Here is a 23,014-nt window from a genome sequence, read left to right on the forward strand (position 1 = left end):
GTGCCCTCTCTCATGTCTCACCATTCAGTTATGACACAGTTATTGCTGTTTGCAACCACGGGACTTAATTCTCAGCAAATTCAGATAGCGTGTGTGAAAAGGGGCATTTGAGAAATTCAAGTCACTGTATACTTCAGATCTGAATCCCAAAATCTCATTGTATAGGTAACCCATCGCCATATGTAGCAGCAAGGTAACAGTTATGAAAATAACTTAGTGGGTCAGAAACCATGGGGTGAATTCAAAGATACCAGGAGCCTTGCTAGGAAACCTATGGGGCACTACGAATATGAAGGAATTCCTATGCCCACTTCCTTGCTAGGAAACATTTTTAAGTAACTGAATAAATATATTTGCATAAAATTAGCTCAGAATGACTTCCATTGCACTTTCTGTTAACTGAAAGCAAAATATGACCCAGTTGAATCATTGCCATCCAATTCTGCTTTTACTAGCAATGCACGGTCTCCCACATGCACTCCATGTAATATCCAGCCATCACAAAGCTTCAATTTTATACTAGTGTATCCTTTTCAGGAGCTTTACAAATGTTCTGAACAGTTTTGCAACCCCCTTTCTCTATTAAGCAAAATTTCAAAGGGTTGTTTTCTCACAAGCTGATGCCAGCCTTTGAAGATACGACTTACTGGGGAGTTCCCAATGGCTTACAGGAATGACCAGGGAATTAGGACGTAACACACACGGAATAGGGTGGAACCCATATTTCCCACGCGAATGTTTCCATGCCAACACAGATCTAAGCTTGCTTTAGATGTACACATGTCAAAGTAGTGTTAATCAGAGCATATGAATTTATCTTTAATTAAGGATAACAAGTCTCACACTTGAATAAACTGTAGTCCAGAAAGGATGCAAGTGAAAGAAGAAGTTTAAAGTGTATATATATTCTCATAGAAACTGATGAGTTTTCCATATGGTTAAAACGATTAATGTATTTACATTCTTTGCTAGACTGGGACTTTATTCCTACTATGGAATTATTTTGGCCTAATTAGGGCGGAGAGCAAAAACTGTATTCCTTTATTAGAGTTAGATTCTGCAAATTTTTGCTACCGTGAGTATCTTGCTATATACTCAGTGCCGTTACTTACCTACAGGTGGAAATACACCAACAGCTCAAACTGTGATCAACAGCAAAAATATTGTCTCCTGAGTGTATATACATATACGTATATATATACATAAAGCAGCCAGAGCATGTTTTTGTGTGTGCATCAAATGAACCAGAACAGCCTTCTAAAGCAAATAACATTTAATAACAGAAAACACTAAGATTAGGCAATTAAATCCTTTTCTGGAGTTGGGCACTGTATCTGAGATGTCTGGATACAAAAAGCCTCTGTAAGGACCGCTGACATTTCACAGACTCACCACTGGGGAGAGAGGAAGATGGCAAAGAACCGTACCATCCTAGCATAAATACATTGATTCAGTGTTTGCAAATAATTCACCGCATAAACCTGATATACATCTATTGCTTCAGAATAACTTATACAGTGTAAAGTGTTCTCAAGAATTCTTTTGTTACATTTGTTAATAATTTTAACATAACTTGTCTGGCACGGATTCTTGGTTCTTGACATTGCTTAATATCTAAATTCTCCGATGCTCTCAATATTTATGTCAACAATGCTTTCTAACTCAGAAATGCTTCTCTGTATACATGTAGAAGTTTTTACTTTACTTTTTTAAAGAAAAATATATTAGTCCTAGTGAATCTTGATAAAGAAATAAATAAATTTGAAAAACAAAAAATTAAGGTTAGATACTGCAAAGGGACCTCTCACAGAGCAGTTCTATTATTTTGATTATTTTCTAGAGGATTTTGTAAGCACCTTTCGGTAACCAATGAAAAATTCTATCCCCACTATTTGAATTTAACAATATTTTTGCTAAAAACAAACAAACAAAAATTTAAGCTTTTGGTCTGCATGATGTTAAAAAATGCTCATAGAATGTTACTGGCTTTTTTTAACAGAACCTTCATGTAAGAGATATTCAAAGATACAATACGTATTGTACAGGATTTCTTACATGCATTCCTGTCAGTATTGTATTTCCAAGGAACCTGCTAGTTGCAAGACAGCAAACTTTTTCTATCGCACAAAACTTTTTACGTGTTTGCCATGTCTGACACGCTTTCAGTCAGCTGCCAACCCAAAGCATAAACAGTGTTTTATCATTATATAAGGAAGAGCTGAAGCGACTGAAGTTCAAGGTAAGCTCCCTTTATTCCTTCAGAGCATTACCAACTTCACTTTTCCAATCGCTTTTTAGGTAGGACTATCTTTGAGCTCTCTTCCTTTATTCTGCTAAGACTCTATTTCCTCCGCGTAATCTTATAGATGGCTGCATTCAACTGTGACAGGACTGGATAAGGACTGCAAGGTAAAGTTATCAGTTGGCAGAGTGAAAAATCACAAGTAAATCATCACATACCAAAATGTATGTGTACTGGTAATTAATTCTTCAGTAGCTGATGGAAACAGGGAGACTTAATATAACAGCAACTTTTGGTACTGGAGATAAAAGTGAAAAAAATTTTAAAAGACTTTCACTCGTAAAAACACTCCTCCTAATGCTGCCTCATGTTCAACTTGGTGTCTTCCAGGACACCCAGATCCTTTTCTGCCAAGCTGCTTTCTAGCTGATCGGCCCCCAGCATGTACCAGTCATGGGGTTGCTCCTCTGGAGGTGTAGAACTTGGCATTTCCCTTTGCTGAGCTTCATGAATTCAATTCAAATCAGCCCGTTTCTCAAGCTTGTTGGTGTCCCTCTAGATGGTAGCACAACATATTTTTTTCAGTTACTTCTGCCACCTTTGTATCATCAGCAAGTAATCTAAATTTTGTCTGTGGAAAACTAAAAGGCACTTTCAGAGAGAATTATCTCATACATTCAGATACTTATAATGAACTACCTGTTACCTTTATTGATTATGTTGAAAGCCAAGTGACCAACTACCCAGTACCAGATGTTGGACTTCTAGCCAACTAAACATAAATAAGATAAATTTAGATCTAGTGATTCTTCCTTTATTTCTTTTGATCCTGAATTAACTTTCCCTGTTCCTTCCCTACAATTCCAGTGATTTGTCTACAAAAGTCTTCTCTTCCAGAAGTCTTAGATTATTAAATAGTCTTTCGAAAGCTTGCATGGACTGAAGTAAAAGGTAACACCTGGAAGCTTTGAAGCAGGATCTTATTTTTTAACCGTCTCCAAATTCTGCTTGATTATCTTCAGATTTTTCTGCTTATTCACATCCTCATGTCACTGAGAACCCTTCCCTTTCCTTTCCTACTGCTTTGCCTTGCCCCTGTGTCATTTAAACATCTGCACTCTTCCACACTGCTTTTGGCAGGCTCTGTTGACTCATGAAGTGCTACTCAGATATGAATCCTCTGCAGTTGTCTTTCACAAAAGCAAGATATCACATGAGCTTACTTTGACCTCTACTTAAGTGTTTGAATAAAGAAGCACTGATACGCACACTAGAAAAGAATAATGGAATGAAAAATATATATTTCTTAAAATGGTCTATACGGACTCACTTTAAAAGATGTCAGTGTTCAGGTAATTTTGTCTCAACCCAAATGCAGGATTCTCAAAATCCAGAGAAGTGAATAGTAACAGGAGAGGCCTATGAGAATATTGCTTTGATTAAAAAAGAATGCTACCAAAAAAAAACCCATACATTTTTAAAAGGTATTCTTACCTTCATAATTATTTTAACATGGTGAAAATATAATTTTAATATAAAATATCTGAATGTGTAAACCAAATCACTATCTGATTAAATGAGGGAAAGATTTTAATAATTTCTTAGGCCTTTTTCACTCCATAACTTCTAATATTTATGAAATTGCAGAACTTTTGCTGCAACTATTTTGGTTAGAATTAACTTACCTGTAAATTGAAGAAAAGGGATATATCACAGTTTTTTTTGTAGAAGAAAACGATGAAAGTGCAAGAAATAAGATAAATTTAAAAAGTCAAAACCAAAAAAAACTTCTAATTTTCACCATATTATTTAATAGATTTTTTTTTTCTCTGTTTTCACTCCAAATGGAAATATTTTACTGTTCTGACATCCCCCACCCCCAGGAAAATGAAACACACATATTATTTCTATGGGTTTTGTTCCTCATTTTCACAGTGCTGTTATGACTAAGTCTCCAGTATTGTGTAAGTTTTAAGCTGCTGATTTTTAAAAAATAGATTTGATTAATATCTATGTATATTTTTATAATATATCGCTTTATCACAGCTTTTTTTACTTTCTCTTTTTTTCCTTTTGCAGCCCTCAAATACTGGCATAAAACACTGCAACCTCTACTTCCTTTAATATGAATTTGCAGCTCTGAAGAAAAATTACACAAGATCAGTAGCTGCTGATCTGAGAGAGAGGTGTCAAACTTGTAAGTAGCACCCAGGAGATCTGAATTTATGCCATTTGTATTATTATTAATCTATTTCTGTATTTGGAGCAATGCTAACATCTTTCTTCTAAAACCATTTCACACATGCAATGAATGCATAAAAATGAAAGTCATAAATGACTTCAGTGCCAGAAGGAATGAGTATGACTATGCAGTTTCACTGGCTGCATGTCATACTAAACTGAATTTCAGAATTTTGGGACACAAATTATAAAAATGATTTCTCATTAACATATACACTCAAAAGCCAAAGCGGAGTAGAGCTTTAATGTCTCCTTTTTGTTTGCTTGATAGTTAATTTTAAGACAAACATTGCCAGAGGTTTTAAATATGGTAAATTCTCCTCACAAGAAGAGCTAGGGGTTAATGACTGTATTAAGAAGAAAAAATCAACATACTACTGACCTGGAAAATGTGAAATGCTAAATAAGACTTTAGAGGCTGGGGAATTATAAACAATAAAATGTAATGGCTTTAGCTTCCTAATAGTTTAATAATAGGCTGCTTCAGCCTAATGCTGTTTAATTTACCATTTTTCACTTTGATTATATCAAGCAATTTTAGGATATGTATGTTCCAACAGTCACTTTGCAGTGTTGCCACATCATTTTGTACCCAAAGATTATGTGAAGCCTGTTAGATGCAGAATGAAAACAGCAGATAAAAGCTGCTGTGGTCTAATACCTCTCTATGCACTTCTAAAGCTTATATCAGATCTGGATTTTGCATGCAAGCTATCCCAGAGTTCATTTATCATTGGGTGGGAAATATTTATAAATGGAATTAAATCAAATATTCTCACAAACCCTAATCATTATGGGTGATTAATTTTCTATTCTAGACTCCATTAAGTGCCTTTACAGATATTCTTTCCACAGACCCAGGTCTCTAATTTATTTCCCCCTCCCCTTCATCTCCTAACAGTGCAGGGTCGTGCTGGGATACTCATTAGTTTTATGCTACCAATTCTGCCAGGCAGCCTCAGAGGCATCAGCATCACCTCAGAAATCATTAACGTAACTGGTGCTGCAATCTAAAACTGACAAGCATAGAATAATCATTTAGGGGCTGAAACATGTTCTTCCATAAATGAGCCTTTTGGAGGAAAAAAATAAAAATGCACGTGTTTCAGTCATCCTCTGGAGACAAAAAGAGATCTTAATAAATCAGATCTGAAGCCACTTTTATGCATATATCCTTGCCATGTCTGTGAAATAGCATCAAGTTTTTCAGACCCATGATTTATTTTTTGCTGACAAAGTCCAGAAGCACTGAATCACATGTGAGAGCAAAGATGCTGGATCAGGTTTGTAATCTGACGTTATATTGGCTGAGCCTGATTACATTATTTGCATACTTGTCATGATAATTTTTACTTAAGATGTCTTCTGTCTCCCTTACCACGACTATTTATAAGGCAATTTTTCACAAGAACAACATGAAGATTTGCATGGTCATATGTATGAAGATACTGGCACAAACATTCATCTCAAATAAATAGCACAGTTTTGAGGCACTTTGAATCATTAGATCAGGGGGTCATTTGGGGGAAGCTCACAAAAGTCAGGTAAGAGAATTTGGGAACAAAGGGGAGATGTGTCTTGCACGGCTTTGTGACTTGACCCTTCAGGCTCCCCATTCTCTCTGTGAGAAACAGAATCATCTACTGTTTTTCCTTAATCACTCACTATAGACATATATACCCTTTTAAGCACATTTATATTTCTCTGTTTTTATCCTTATAGCTCCAATTCTGTAATACTGCTGTTTTCCTTTCTCATTTTAGCTGAAAGAGGTGAGAATGCAGCTACCTACTGGTCCATACTCTCTCTTGACTAAAACATGGCCACACTTATATCAGAGATAATATTAAGCAAAAAAAGGCTCTGCTCTGAGATAATGGAAGGGCAGCTTGCCCTCATTAACCTTCGCATCCAATTCTTGGTCCACTGGTAGCCTGCCTGCCTGTAAGGGTCAGGCTTGGTCTTTTTGCCTTATTGAAAAAGAGTTGCGTAAACCAAGAGCTTTTGAGTTAAAAATACCAAAGGATACAACACCAAATTCCGCTGATTTCAGCAGGCCATATATATGTTTTATGAAGAGTACTGAAAACAATAAAGGAAATAAACGACTAAGTGCAACCCAGCCAACAGATGAAGATCAGCAGTCAGGGTCTTCAAGGCAGCACTCGTCTTATCTGTGCCTCCATCGTGGCCCAAGCTTCCATTTTAGTCGGCGAAGACCAAGCCAGTGATTTCAATAGGGTTCACACTGACATTTACCTCATCCTACGGTAGATTTGTAGACTTGCACATCTGGGAAGATGAATTGCAACCCTAAATGCCATCGGTGATACTGATTAGCTGTTGATTGATCATGAGAGCTTTGGTACCATGATCAGAGTTGGAGACCTAGGGCTTAATTCAGTTGTGTTAGCTTGGTGGCCAGCACCGCTTGGGATCACCTGAAGTATCTAGGATTTATTCTTGGGGTTTCTGGACAAGGCAGTTACAGGACCTGTGCAAGAGCTACACCCCTTTAATGTGGCAAACGGAGGTTGAGTGGAATACTCAAAGTCATCTCAAATGTCAATGGATACCCATGCAAGGAAAAAAATAATCAACCCACCTAAGTTAGGCAAGATTACTTACAGCCCATGACTGTACCAGTTCTTCTAGGCCATGACGCTTTGTCTGTGGCTTAGTTCTCCATCTGTAAGATGGGTTTAAAAAAATACTTTATGAAGCAACAGAAACACTAAAAATCACCAGGCAGACAGATACAATGTTGAGGTGAGGAAATATCCAAAAATAACTAGAGAAAGTGTACAATCTAAACAAAATGGTAAGTGCTGAGCTAAATAATACATTACATGTAGGACTGATGGCAGATTCTAAACCAGCTGTTTTGTTTGTCTGAACTCTCAGGTTCATTTCCTAAAAACTACAATAGGTTTGTCTCTCTCATTGCTATTAATGGCACTACTTGCAGAGTAAGACACTTCAAAGTCGTAAATGTGGCAGAACCCTGGCTGGTAAGAAAAGAGACTCCTTATGAAAGTTGCTCTTTTGCTCAGGATGGATCTCAAAGTTTTCTGTAAAATGTGAGAACCCGATTCAAAATTCCAAGCTCCTGAAAAAGAATCCCCTGCTGCTCAGTTCCTCAGTTGCCATGAGAGATACGCATGTGTCACTGCTGAATCATAAGCTGTTAATACAGAGGTTAAGGTAAACTTTAAAAGCACGCTATCATATGTTTTGTGAGGCTCTTTTGTAACCCTATAAAAATGCCATCAGAAAATTGTTCTGTGTGGCTGCAGTTCAAAAATACGGTCATTTTATCTAAGGTACACAAGAAAACAGCTGGGTAAATTCTGTCAAGACAGATAAAAGGATAGCACTTAAAGAGTGAAAAAAGAGACTTTGTGACAAATTGATTTTCGTCTCCAATTATGGCTCTTTAGAAATTACACCTCTCACGAAGGGTTCAAACACGTCTCCTAATGCAGGTAGCTATTGCCTTCTCCTGGTAACTCTGCTTTCATTTGTGCTTTCATTACATGTCTTTGATACAAAGCTGGCATACACGAGAGTTTACAAATGTGATGCTGTCAATGGCATTTTAAGACCTGTATTGCAGCTCCCTCTTTCAAAATGCAGATGCGGTAACTGTATTACAGAGTTTCTCTGGAAGGTCTTTTGAGGAAGCAAAGCTACACGCTTGCTGGAAAAAATAAGGCATATTATTAGACTAAGTTGTTAAAATTCTAAGAAATAAAGTATTCCAGGTAGTAAATTCCTGCAACACACTGTAGAAAGAAAGGAATGAAGTCTTGAGTAACATGGACTTTATCTTCCTGCCTCTGAATCTTTTTGTTGAGTGAATTAAGCCAAACCATCTGCCCAGCCTTCACCTCAGACAGAAAAGAAGTGGAGAGGTATTTGAATAATGGTGCCGAAGAGTGGATTCTCATTTGTTTTTATATGCCACAGTGGATTTCAGAGTGTATCCACAAACACACCCACATTTTTATTTTCTCTGTCAAACTCCTGTATCAGCACTATTAATGGAAAGAAGATTTAGTATATTAAAATGAAAATTAAATGAACTTTGGCAGAGAACTCCTGCCGTACTCCTGTCATTACAGTAACAATTAGCTTATGAGCTGGAGTAGCAATTTACTAAATATAAATAATATTGAGACGGGGGACTTCAGTCTGCCATGTCATATTCCACTTCAAGTGTAAGTATAACTAAATTGTGACTTCAGTTGCACTTGGATGAATTAGAAGCAGAATCCAGACAGTGATTTTGAAAATAATAGCTGTGCTTTTTATGAAGCAGCAGCACAGTATAAGTAGAAAATTCCACTTAAAGCCGTATGTAACAGATAACAACCCTGCAACAATTAGCAGTAGTTATGAGGAGTGCTAAGGTGCAATTTTCTGTTCCTAAGTAGGACGCACAGCATGTTTCACTTGAGTTAACAAGTAGAAGAAGCCTAAAATGGTTTCAGCTGTTTGAACGAGCTTTTCAGTGGTTGTAATATGGCTGCCGTTTGATTAAGAATAAGGAGGCAAATGAAGCTTTTTGACTCTACAGAGTTGGACTGGAAAAAATCATTAACCTTTTTCCCCACTTCTAGCTGAGTCAGACTGGAGATTCTGAAAACAGGATATCTGGAGTATTTTGGCACTTTAATTGAGGTTTGCTTCAGACTTTCAGTGGACCAGGGGTTATTTTATTTAAATTGCTCTGTCCGGCAGTACTTTTTTTTTCCAAATATGAGGTAACACTTCTCTCAGAATTACAAGGATAATTGTATCATTTTTCCTTCCTCTGGTCCTTAACCAAAAATGCTTTAACTTGTCCTGGGGAACAATGACATGGTTTTCCCACTTTTAGAACAGGATCTTGGCGACAGCACTCTGTATATAATTATTGCTTACCAACAAAAACAATTTTATTTGGCGGTTCTTCCCTTGAGAGGTCTGTAACCAGAGGTGAATTAATTGCCAAGACAACTTTTTTAAAACACAACAGTTTGCCCTTAAATGAAAGAAGAGAGGATTTAGTTAATTTTATTTAAAAACCCAAGTACTCCACACATGTCCATAATAGCTATAATCTACCATCCCTTAGACATATACCAGGCAGGTCTGGCAGTTTCTGATGTGACAAAACCTGTCTTTATCCATCTGATTAGATATCTGTGAAGTATCCTTTTTTGTAAATGCTACAGCTCTTTAGCTCTGCTGGTCCCCTCCTGCTTGATTCTGAATGGAGACCAAAGCTTTTTAGGTGGCTGAAGGCAAGCGGCAAAGCCTTCATGGTAATAACTCAGCCAACATCTCATTCCAGTCCAAAAACATTTGCAAAGTAATGGCTTGTCTTCACATTCTGCATACCCCTATTAAATTTAACCAATATATTCATGTGACAAATATCTCAATAACAGGGTTATGTATTGTGTTCATAAATTACCATGGAACAGACATATTCATTCTGAGAAAGATTAATGAAACTAAATTGTTTTCTTATAAGATCATACGGCGAACATGCAGTTGTTCTCATACTATATTCCACCCTTTTTGTCTATCTCAGAACTTATTCTATGAGCATCACATTCTTTCAGTATTTTTTAATTAGTATTGACTTTTGGAGGGTTGAACAGTCAGGAATTTTGCAACAAAACACTTTTTTCCTCTCAGAAACTAGTGATGCATCAACGATTCATTCTCTTCTCTTCTCATATATATCAGTTTAAAAAAACCAATGGTCTGGAACACAATTTCAGATGGAAAGTAGAAAGACATCACTTCTTACCCTTGGACTGCCATTTTAGTAGTGCCAATCCCAGGGACTAGAACATGGACACTAAATATAAGAACTAGATGCCTAAGCCATGGGTAGAGAAATTTGTTTCACCCCAGATGAGTGCACTAACCTTTGCTCTAGAGCAGTTTTTCTGTCTCCCTCCGGAAGAAAATGAGTGAAAAATGTCATTTTTGTACCCAAGTGGCATAAGAATTCTGTTTACAACTCAGTTTATTTCTCTGAAATAGTAAAAAACTTTAGAACATTGTATTTTGTGAGTTTATCCATCTGAGGATTAGTTTCTTATCCTAACACAAAACTGATTTCAACAGAGCATTTGGCTAGGTAAAATAAACTCCAAAACCTTATGGCCTGAGGCAGTATGAAAATCAAGATGACTTTCAGAACAGTCTCGAATTCAGGAATGGACCAGAACTCCGAATCTTTGATTTTGCCACATGTTGGTGTTGTTTTAAAATAAACCAAATGCAAATTTTGGAACTGAAGAGAATCCAATTTTTGAGTCTCCCTGTAATATAAAATACAATTTCACAGCAAGATTTAGCTCCTCTCTAATCTCCCACACATACATTCACATTAAATTTCACTTAACACTTCCCTTCAGTCTCAGTAAAGAAATGTGTGAACTTTACTGTGAGTTTACATTAGAAAACATGATTATGTTTACGAATATCTCACTGAGAAGAAATGAGAACAAATCCAGAGATTTTGTTGGAGTCTGCCTGAAGCGCACTCCTAGCATCCAGACAGACTGTGTGGAGAATTTAGGAGTGGAGCCAAAATGAAAAAAAAATCCCTTAATGGAAAAGTCACCTGTCAGAAAAGCTCTGCCAAGGAATGTCCAGAGTATGAGGCTTGATGATGTTGTTGTCCACAAGCTATAAATACGCACAGCATCTACGAGCCAGAGGTGAGAAAGCCAGCGAGGATGCAGAATCAGCAGTCGGACAAGGAAATGTAAACACACTTAAATCTGTGAAGAAAAAAAAAAAAAAGATTTGTTTAGAAGTGAAAAGACTGGTATCCCTTTGAGACCCAGAGACAAGCTCTCCCTGAGCAGCACAAGCAGGCTTGCAGGCAGAGCCAGCTGGCTCGACAAAGACTCTCCTCATCCCCGTGTAGGCTGCTGCGAGGAAAAGCCTGCCCAGGCGGCAGAGGAATGAAGCTCAGACCTTACTTTCAAAGTCTCCCAGATTGCAGCCCTCTTTAGTTAAACCTGGACCTATCATAAAGCAAATGGGAACCTTGCCAGTGACTTAGGACTGGGATTGCACCCCTCAGCAGTAACAGGAAGATATTGCTATAAGAATTCATATTTGTTGTGTTATATAAAAAGTGCTACAGAAGCAGGGAAAGACTGAAGATGTTTTGCGGGTTACTGCTGACCCTACAACAGTACGTGTTTGAGGAAGGCAGTAGGACAAAGTGCTACTCATTCATTTACAGAATATAGTTTTTCATTTGACACAGCCCAGGCCTTTAGGCCGCAGTACTGACTCCAATTTTAAGAGAGACGTATATTTCAGAGAGCAAGGTATTTGTGCTCCATGAGAGAGCAATGAACACAAGAAGTATCTCTATAAAATCTGTATCCGCAACAGACTACAGAGCTTTGGAAAAGATCTGTTATGATAGATGCTCATGTATAAATAAAGACCATATACATGTCAAAATGATCCACGTGATGAATTGCGGTACACCTTTCTGAGCATTTCATGCAGATACTGATAATAAACCTCTCCCTCCAACACTTTCTTTCACATTCCAAATCTCTGAGCAGCATCAAGCAGATTTTCGCTGAAAAATCAACTTGCCATAGAAATATTTCTTTCTTTCCTGCCAGAAATACAGAGAAGAATCCAGTTATCTCTGGGGTAGAGTTTGGGATTTCCTTACAGTGAGAGCTTTCAGCTATCCGTGGGATTAACAAGTTTTGATAATACTAAATTATAATTCTTTTTAAAAGTGATCTCTTTCACTTAGCTTATATCAGGACTTTTACAAAGGTTTTTAATGTACGGGTTGTTTTGTTGATGCATAAAAATAATTATGTTAACTAAAGTAGGTGCCTCATCTATAGAGACTACAGTCTCCTTATATCTATTTTACTTTCCACTTAAAATCAGGCTTGACAAACTCCAAAAACTTCCATATATGAACCCCTTTTGGACTTCCCATACAGCATTCACAGCTTCAGAAGCAACCCAAGGAGATCATCCTTTTGCACATTGCTGGTTTTTTTTTTTTTTTTAATATCTGTTTATTTATTTTTGGTGCTTACCCAGATGTTCTCTGTAAAAGCCTTTCTCTTGTGACAGCGTGAGAACACGGTAGGTGATCGTAACTATTTGTATGAAGAAATTTCATGTATGATTTTACATGAGGAACCTGTGCATGGGTAAAATAGCTTGTTCTCAGTAGGACAAGGATTTCCCTTCCATTACTGAGCTTTGAGAGTCCAGTGCACGATCTACAGGGCTTGTAGTCACGACAGGGGTGGGAGTAAGGGGTGACAGTAGGGAAGGGGACAAAGTGTTCTCTCATCCTGGCCTGGGGCCAAAACCGTCCCACAGTATGATGGAGGGTGGGAGTTCTGGATTAATACCAGATGGGAAAGGGATTTGCTTAAGAAAAAAACCTTCACTTGCTCCTTCAGCTTGACTTAATGTACCCTGTGCACAGCTAGAGCAGCAGAAAGGGGTTTAACTTAGGTTGAGGATCAGATCGTTAGGATCTCAAAAATTAATAGCATATTGAAACAAAGAAAAAAAAAATCCTTAGGTGTTTGCCTGCAGTCACAAAGCCTCACTGTTTTTTCCCAGAAAGATCTCACCTGTTTTCACTTAGATGACTGGGACCACTGATGAAAACCAGAAGAATAATATGCAGCATGAAAATAAAAGTCCTAGTCTTCTAATTTACACGAAACGAACAATCTAACAAAGACATGATCAATAGGTCAATGAGGAGCAGAAAGTAAAGAGGTGAACAGAAATATTTTGGAAAGGCTGAATACAATGAAAAATTTTTGATAACCAGCATCAGCTAGGTCTGATGCAGATGTAGTTAATTATTTAATGACAAGTTAATGGGATTTACAATATATACTGTAAATCTGTATACCATTGAACAGGCAAACTGCCACAGATCCCATCTCAGATTAACAGAGGATAAAGGATTTACATGCCTCTGACTCTGATTACAATTTAACAGGAGAAAAAAAAAGAAAAAGAAGGAAACTATCACTGATTTTGAGTTCTCAAACAGTGGCAAAGTTATTAGAAACATATTTTCCCTACAAGAAAAGGTAAAAATATAGCTCTGAACTTTGGACTCTTGTTTTTACCATGAGCTTTCAATTCTTACGTTGCATTTTATTTTCATCTGTTTTTTATTTGAAAATCCCATTTGGGCAGATCCAGAAAGAATTGTTAAACATATTAAATGTTACAACCATTTAAATAATATGAACATAATTTTCTGGGTTTACTTTGCTAAAGTGATGTTTAAAGAAGATCTTTACTTAGTATACTATGAGGTCTCTCTGTTATACCTGCTAAAGTTAATAACTGTTCAGACTAGATGAAAAACAGAGCAGTAACCAAAATGGTCAGGAAATAAGAAGGAATAATTGAACCACTACAGCCTTCTATACTTACGTACTAATATTGTCTAAAGTGTACATATTTAAACTAATCAGAGGAAACTTTATATGTTTCAGTCATTCCAAGTACAGACCAAGCCTTATTTTGCAAATGTACAAAATACTTACAGAAAATGGAAAGTATACATGCCATTTTTTTGTCTAGTATTATTCACTAAATAGACTGGCAAAAGTGTATAAATATATTCAAGTGAATCAAACAACCTCATATTGCAAATTAGTCTTGCACAGTTGATTCAGGGAGAAGTAGCATCTGTAGAAGTTGTAGGACCAGGGGTTATGAGTGACCTAATTACCAGGAATTTTTGAAGGTGTTGGTAATCGAGGTTCCATGGTGGCCACCAAAATCACATACCTTTTCCCAAAAACTGTTTAAGAGATTATTTTCAATAGTAACCGTAGTTAAAAAAAAAAAACAACAACAATCAAACCAAAAAAACAACGCACCAAAAATATTTGAGTTGAAGAGATGAAAAGCAAAAGAAACTATGGACAATCAATCAACAGCAGTTTTGGGGAGTTTTGGTCCCCTCCTTACTGGCCATAATTTACCTACACCATCATGGTGGGAATTCTATTTAATTGTTTGAATGTTACAGCTGCTTGAAAAGTCCCAATTAATTAATATATTATGTATCTTAAAGTGTTCACAAGCTGGTCATGAAGAATATTTGTAATTTGCTACACGTATTCTCGTACATGAAATCCCATATTTTGGGGTGGGTTTTTTGAGGCTCCGATAGGGTGACCAACTGAGTGCTTGATGAACAAATGAGGCCTTTGATTCTTTTGGGCAGAGGATTTTGCAGACGATAAATAAGCCTATACCATTTAGAACATTCAAAATCTTTTCCTATCATCCTTGAACCAGCTGGAGGATTATGTTTATTTGGCTCCACACACAGACCTTAGATTTAAAAATAACCATATTCCTTCCTGAGTGAGGCAGTGAAAAGGATAAAAGCCAGATGTACTGGCTGTCTGAGAGACTTAACATTCACTTTTTTCTTGACACATTCACACCAAGCAATGAAAATGTGCGGTCCTAGTTGTGAAAGCTGTGGTTAGAGCCTGGTTCTGGCCAGGAGGTTGAGTGAACTTCTGTTTCCGTATCCCACATGCAGCAGAACAACATGCCTTCTCACATACCTGGCAAGCACACGCAATGAGCTGATTTTCTTTTTTATATTGTGCTCTCAACAACTACTTGTCACAGAGTCACTTGTAGATGGAAACTGCTGTTGACAAAGCAAGTGACTGAATTTGGGGGTCACTGGACTTTGCTTATTCATCAAATCAAGGGAGTTTCGCAGAGATAAGTCACTTTTGATTAAATCCTCAAAATTCGTCTGATTATTTGCCAACTCACCTTCACTGAGATTGCTTTCTGGCAGCTGGTCTACCAGACTTACACCCTTCCAGAAGCCACAGCTCCTTGAGAGATCAGCAGTGGTCTATTCACTTACAAAGGGAATCCAAAATGTTCAGTTTTCCAGCCAGAAGAATCTGAAACTGAAAGTAAAAATAAATTTAAAAAAATGCTACTGATAAAGAAATTAATTTTTAATGTTCCACTTTAATCCCAATCCTACTTATTTAATCCCATGCCTACTTATTTTTTATCTGCAGACCTTATTAATTCAGCACATCGGTCTCTGTTTCCTTTTACTAAATTACTGCACCAAGGGGAAAGAAAGCATGATTTTTCACAGTGCAGATTTAAAACTTTGCATGGAAATGAGATTTTTAAGTGCGTTTCCCCAAATTAGGAATATTATTTTGTTCTTAGAGGGACCTGTAATTCAGGGACCCGATTCCTACTACAGTCACCTGGGGTCTAAAGCCTTTTCAAGAGATCTGGAATCCAGAGATTCAGATGCTTGTACCAACTTTGGAAGGCTGTAGATATAAAGAGCAACAGTATGTGTGTCTTCATCACTGGCTTGCTGACCATAATCCAGTTATCCCCCATTTCAGTGCCACAGTGAAGAAATCAAATCAAGATTTTAGAGCTGAATATACAATGCAATGTGATCATTTGAGACCATGTTTTTCCACACTGGTGGGGATATTTGGAAGCAGAGATCTTTGCTCCTCTTTCAGCTCAGGATACTTATGTATTTTGCCAAATACCTGTTTTCTTTGAAAATGCATAAACAATCATCAGCACAGAGAACAGAATCCAGATTATCCCTTTCCTTGGTGTGTACCCTAAACACAAAACAAGGACATTTTATTCTTTCTGTGTTTCCAACGTCCAGTTTTCGGGGGGAAGAAGGGGCATGCTGGAGTACTTTCAAAAGAACAATTATGACTGTCTCCATGCCAAAGTAAGATAACTAATCAGTTTGTTGTTGTTTTACAACAGTATTGTGGAAGCTGGAGAAATGTAACTTTCAGTCTTCTAAATCTTGATGAGATAACTGAACTACCATCCCAGGCCCTGTACAAATTTCTGGAATCTCTTCTCAGAAAGATGTGATGAGCAGAACCAGGGCCATTTTAAAGCAAAAGCTGCTAACTCAACTTTCAGGTTAATCTTTTCAGAGTTTTTTTGACATGTACATCAGAAATGTACCTATGAGATCAAGTTGCTCAGAAGGGAAGTGCTTGTCTACTTTCTGTTTCAAAGTATGAGCCACAAAACGTAATTCAGTGCTGCCACAATTGATGTGCTTCTGAATATGGAAGTCTCTCTCATACTTCCTGGTCATAAACCAGCAGCCATAGGGAACTTAGGCTACTCCAGCAACAGAGAGCAAGTAAGCAGAAGATTTTGGTTCTTAAACACAATCTCAGCCCTATTATATTCAACTGTCCAGTTTTTGGTGGATCTTGACTTTGGAAGAAAGTTGAATCTTGTCCCACTGTGTTCAGATATTGCTATGTTGTGTTCAAGTACTGTCTAAGTCAGTGCAACACGAGTCTTAATTAGAATAAATGTGTTCCCCAGAAATGCAAATAAATACTTTTGATCATTATGCTTATTATTATTAGCATAATAATTACTGTTACTATTGTTATTATGGCTTATTATTATTTTTACGACATGCATTCTAGCATTGAAATCACAGCAAATTAGACTATATTTTGAAACTGCTTAGAGGTGTTCTATTTTTAAATCTCAAGCGGTCTTAAGGAAGTGTTTTCTTTGTCAAAGTTAGACAGATATGTAAATTACTGAAAGATAAGTCAGTAGAGTGTGTGGAGGTAGCTACAGTTTCAAAATCGAAATTATCCAATCTTTTTCAGCCAATCATATTTGATTTTACAGCCCCAAAATGATCACAGATATCTTATATAAACTCACACTTTTGAGTACTAATTTTCATATACTCTCTCTCTCTTCAAGCATATCCGTATTATAATTCTTCAAATAATTGACATAATACACAGAACAAAAGAGAGGGAAATAAACCACAGAAATAAATGCAGTGACAGATGTACTGCATAACACTAAAATGTTTGCTATACTGAAGAATCTAGACCTATAAATTAGGCTAGCAATCTGGATTGCAATCATAGCAAAATGCTAAAATGCACTGTAAAGTATCAAGCAACATCATTTTCCATTGGGACTGTATTTCAAGTGAGTGAAATCTTGATCCCTCTGAATTCAAGGGGGAATGTTATTTAATATGCAGAGCACTAAGATGTTAAATTTTATAGATTTCTGCAAAAATAGAAAGGAAAGAACCCTGGATGTTGTACACATAGAAGGAGGAGCTTAGAATGCATTTTGGCCCATCTGCACTACATTTGCAGTCACTTTAGAATTCTCATCTTACCTTATTTCAGTCACAAGTAGTAGTAGCCTGCCACTTTATGCTGTTGTTTGTTTGAAAGGCACACTGAAACCCATACACCAGAGAAGTCTATCTTTTTGTTGCTGGTTTGTTCCCAATCGGTTCTGTAATAGCCAAAACTAAAAGAGTTTAAATTTTACAGTAAGAAAACAATTCTCAATGACATTCGGTTTTCAACTGTTCTGGGTTTTGCCCCTTCTCCTGAGGGTAAAATACATGCAGATACGTATTTTGTGAGTTTCAGATACAACCCCTCCACACACATTTGGATCAAATTGCCCAAGGAGGGACTGACGTGATCTTCTTTTTCCACTTGAGAAATGCACCGTGAGCTTTACCACATTGGGCTTTTCGTGTCCTCATTAAAAACATAGTCAAGAAGGTAAACAAATTAGATTTGAGGAAAGAAAATCTTAATAAGATCTCCGGCTACAGGAATTTTGAGCACACTTTTATACGGTACAGTGTTTAGCAGGCAGTAGAGTAGGATCATTGTGTTTCTTCAGACTCAGCATTTATTTTTAAGTGCTGCCTCTGCTGCTTTTAAGATAGAGTAACAAAGTCTATGTGTATTTCCTCCTGTTGAGCTTTGCAAGCTGTTGGCATTCTCCTGTAGTGAATTGTGGTCTGTTATTGGACACCGCTTTGGTAAACCTTAAGACGCAAAATAACCCCATAGTGCTCTTGTGGTTTTGGATAGAAGTTGTTCTGGACATGCAATTACTTCAAATAACTGTTGTCTGCTACTAAGAAGCATCCCTTATCTCTTTTGGCATGGCTGGATATATTGCACTACAGTACTCAAGGGCTATTTCAATCATTGGGAAGATACCCGCTTTTACTGTTACACCAACTCCTCATCTGCTGCTCAATCTCTTTATTAAATCTTGGTTACCAGCAATAGCTTCGTACTAGAACTCTCATTTGACACTTTCTGCAGTATTTTCTGGGCAGATCTGCAAACAATTCAACTCAGTAACACAGAATTTATCACCCTAAACTCCCACAGCAAGTACCCTTGCTCGCTCAAGAGCACTTGATGGTGGGTCTGCAGCAGCAGCTGTTCTATAATTAATCTTAGGTTCAGTTAATTCCTAATTAATAATTAAGGTTGTGTTCCACTGTTTACTTAAAGCGAAGATTCAACCATTTAAATTTGTACAAGAATTGCAATCTATTTTTCTTGCATTCTGAGTGTTTACCCCATGAATAAATATGAAATTATGTATTTTCAACTAACTGTGTTGTTTAATTTAGGAGTTAGGAATGATCAAACCCATAGCTGTTAAAAGAACATCTTTCTGCATATCACTTCTCCTCAGATCTCTTTTAATGATGAACGGCCAGTTTGTTATCATCTAAACTTCCAAAACAGTTGCTATTCATTAAAACCTCATATAAAAATTCAACTCATTCCTTTAAAGAACTATGCTTATACTGTTAATTTTTTTTCTCCTGAAGGTTGCAGTTTGGTTTTGCTGTTCCTAAGATTTTCCCTTAGTTCATATTGGTGACAGTTTACGGTGTGTCTCAATGTGCTTGTTACTGTCAAATGGATTGATACTCTTCATAATAATGTCTCTCGACCAAAGCCCAGGTGGACAATAGGAATACAGTCTCTAGTAATGGCAGTCGTTAGAGAACTGGAGTGTTTAATTAATATACAGGGGGATTTTAGTTCCTAATTCAGAAGTTCTAGATTCATTAACTTTTTCTCATACAGAAAGAAATATAGCAGTATTTTCAACAATAAACAGGAAACAAAATGAAAGCAATATACCTTGTCAATGCTTAGACAGTTGTTTGTAACTAAGGGAAGGCGAAATTCCTGTGCTTCAAGGTCACATTATTTTGACCTGTAAGAATAGTCAGTTATCAATCACCCAAGGACTTCCTTGCATATACTTGTCTAACCACCACCATCTGCCTTAACAAATTAATCTGTGCATCTCATCCTACCTTCAAAGAGATGAGAGGGGAGGAAATCTGATCTACTTTATGTAAATTATATGCAACCTCTGGGCTGTTGGTAAGATGCAATGCATCCTTCAACTGAGCAAATATTGGAGACCTGATATAGACCTATATTTTTTGAGGACATTGCATATTAATAATGTGTTTATTTGTCATTCAATTCACTCAGCTCCCTGAAATCAGCAACATAATCCTTATTGGAGAGGTCTGGATAGGATATAATGCCTTATAAGGGATATGTTGTCATTAGCCACTCATTCCTAGCAGAGTTTGTGGAGTCTGTGGTTTTCTTCATTCAGCCAATGGTACAATCAATCCCCTAGAGAAACATACTTTTCATTTACACAAATAGGAGTGTTCCTTAAACAGCACCTACAGGGAATTTTTACAGGGAAAAGCTGCTTTCTCACCCAATATTGCCGTCAAGAATGATCTTAAGAGATGTATGCTGCATGAACTTGATTTTATATAAAGCAGAGCACATGTACACAGCAGTGAAAAATAGATACACTTTAAGGGAAATGACTAGATATTTATGATTTTATGCTATTATATGTGTATACATTTAAAAGCATTAAAAAACATATATCATAACATTTTTCAAATAAAGACTCCCTAATGTGCCAAAAAGTAAAGGTATCCATCTGTACATTTTCTAAATTTTGTACTAAATCATTCTAAGCTTGTTGTGTGAAAGCGTTACTAGCCATGGATCCCATGTGATACCTAATTATAGTGTGGATGTGGGCTGAGAAGCATCCTGGCATGATGCAGATAGGACGGCTTTCTCACAATTCCTTCTGAACTATTTGCTTCATCTCTCACTCTGGTTACTTTATACCATCTGCTTTTAGTTCTCTCCAGTCTTACTTGATAGAGGATAAGAATACAGCCAGTTTAGGAAGCAGGAAAACTTCAAACCCCAAACCTTTTCTGTTTGTCAAGGTTTAGGCTGGGCTGGCCACTAAATGAATGACAGATGCTCTCTATTAATCTCTCTCCCTTCCCAGAAGGGGAAAGGAGAGAGAATAAGGGGGGAAAGGGGGAGAAACAGAGAGTTATGGATTGAAGAAAAAACAAGCACAAAACAACTTAAAACACCTATAATGAAAGATTAAGAACAAAAAGAAAATATAATAATATTAATAAGAAAATAATGAAATAGATACAGTTACATACAAAACCAGTATTGAGCTCCCAGAATGATGATCATGTCACCAGCCAGCACTAGGACTGGACTCAGCAGCAGACAGGAACTGGATTCTAGATCTGGATTCAGGAACACATGGGATGGGATGGGATGGGATGGGATGGGATGGGATGGGATGGGATGGGATGGGATGGGATGGGATCAAAGGCAGAAAGGAGAGAGTCCTCCCCAGATACCAGCCATTGAAGAAGATGAAGCAAAAGAAGAAGATACTAGCCCCTTAGATCCTCGAGCTTTTATACTGAGCATGATGCAGATGGGATGGAATACCCCCTTGGTCAGTTTTGGGTCACCTGTCCTGTCCGCTCCTCCACACAGGTGCGACCCCTCTATGCTTTTCTGCCTCTGACCCTCCAACGGGGCATCTAACAAGGTTAGCCAGCCTGGCATGTTATACCAGTAAGTATAAGCAAGAGCATCTGTGTACCTTCCCTTGGTATTAACTATAAACAGCAGAAATTACTGTTAGAAACAGACTGTCTCAAAAATATACTGTTAATTTCAGAGAGTGCAGTTAGAAGAGACTTAACTGAAAAGCAAAATTACTGCAAAGAAAATTGGGTTTGTTCTGTCTCAAACCAGGACACTGCTAAAAAAAAAAAAGCAACCTACACCAAACTCCCAGAACTTTCAGGGCAAATAATCACATCATGATGTAACAGCGAGCTTGTAAGTGTGTGTGGATACGCATGAGTGTGACTATGCGTATGTTTTTTGGTTTGGTTTTGATAAGATGATAATACTTGCCAATGTTCTTTTTTTTGTATCCATAAACACTTCCAAAACATTTGGAAGGTCACCATTCAAAGGTTTTTAGTTTTGTCTTCAATTTCATTTTGTTTTCATCCCTTTTCCACTATATCTATAGTGGAAACTATATATTAGTTTGCATACATATATACTATAGAGTTTATATGAGTATATATGAAGTGTATTCTATACACAAGTTATAGCATAACTGAGAAGGAAATGATCTGTTCTTTGAATTCTCCAGCAGTTATTACACCAATATTGATGAGTGGCATTAAGTGTAATCATTCTGAATCTTGAAAAAATCTGGTCTTAATATTGCATATTGCAGAGAAATATGGATGTCATTTTCTAGCATTTAACTTAAAATTACTGGAAATTCAGTATGTTGGGGTTTCTTTCTCAACTCTTTAGTAAAATTACTGCTTTTATCTCAACTAATATGAATTGTATTATTCATATCATGGTAATGTGCTAGTGGTAGGAATAAAAAAAATGAATATATAACAGGCACTCCCCTACAGTAGATGGATCGAGAAACACAGAAAAAAAAATCTATATAAAAATATAGTGTTTATAGTAAAAAGTTTTTTCAGTTTATATATTGCAGTTATTTAATCTGTGCTCTCCCTGTAGTTTTCTGAGACTGTTTTTTACGCCCAGAAAACTCGGAATTCCAATTTTGAAATGCAATATGACTGCAGTGTTCAAACATGCTCCTGATCCAGGACAGGAAGGGGGATAAGGATAAGTCTGTAATTCAGAAATGAATGAAGAAGCATCTCTCCATCAGCCTCTCTCAGTTCTATGATACTGGTTAAGCTGGAAGATTCAGAAGTAGTCTTGTTTCAGACAGATAGCGATCCGTCACATGACAAAGCGAGGATGAAGAAGTCAAATGTTGCTAATAAACTAGTATTACCAAATAATATGACATTTGTCATAGGTGCCTATTACCATCGCATGCAGCTAAGCAGGTACATAGCCTGTATTTACTTGAACCTGAGGGTATTATTTTCCCCCTATTCTTTAGGCATTTGAATCCAGGAGTCATGTTGGATTCACATGCTGCAATCTAATTATCTCAGACTTGCCATAGGGCAGAAGTTGAGTATAGCTATCAGGGAAGTATTTTGCCACACATCGGCTATTCCATTAGGACCACCTGCACTTAGGTAGTGAATGTAATGTAATTCAAGGTAGTTTACCCTGATAATATTATTCTCATTAGAATCAAAACTGATTTAATTGTCATTAATAAGGTAAATTCAAAATATATTTTGGGCTATAAAAATTTAGAGAAAGTACAGAT

This window comes from Vanellus vanellus, assembly GCF_965231255.1.
Source record: "Vanellus vanellus genome assembly, chromosome: 6".
In the NCBI taxonomy this organism is placed as follows: domain Eukaryota; kingdom Metazoa; phylum Chordata; class Aves; order Charadriiformes; family Charadriidae; genus Vanellus; species Vanellus vanellus.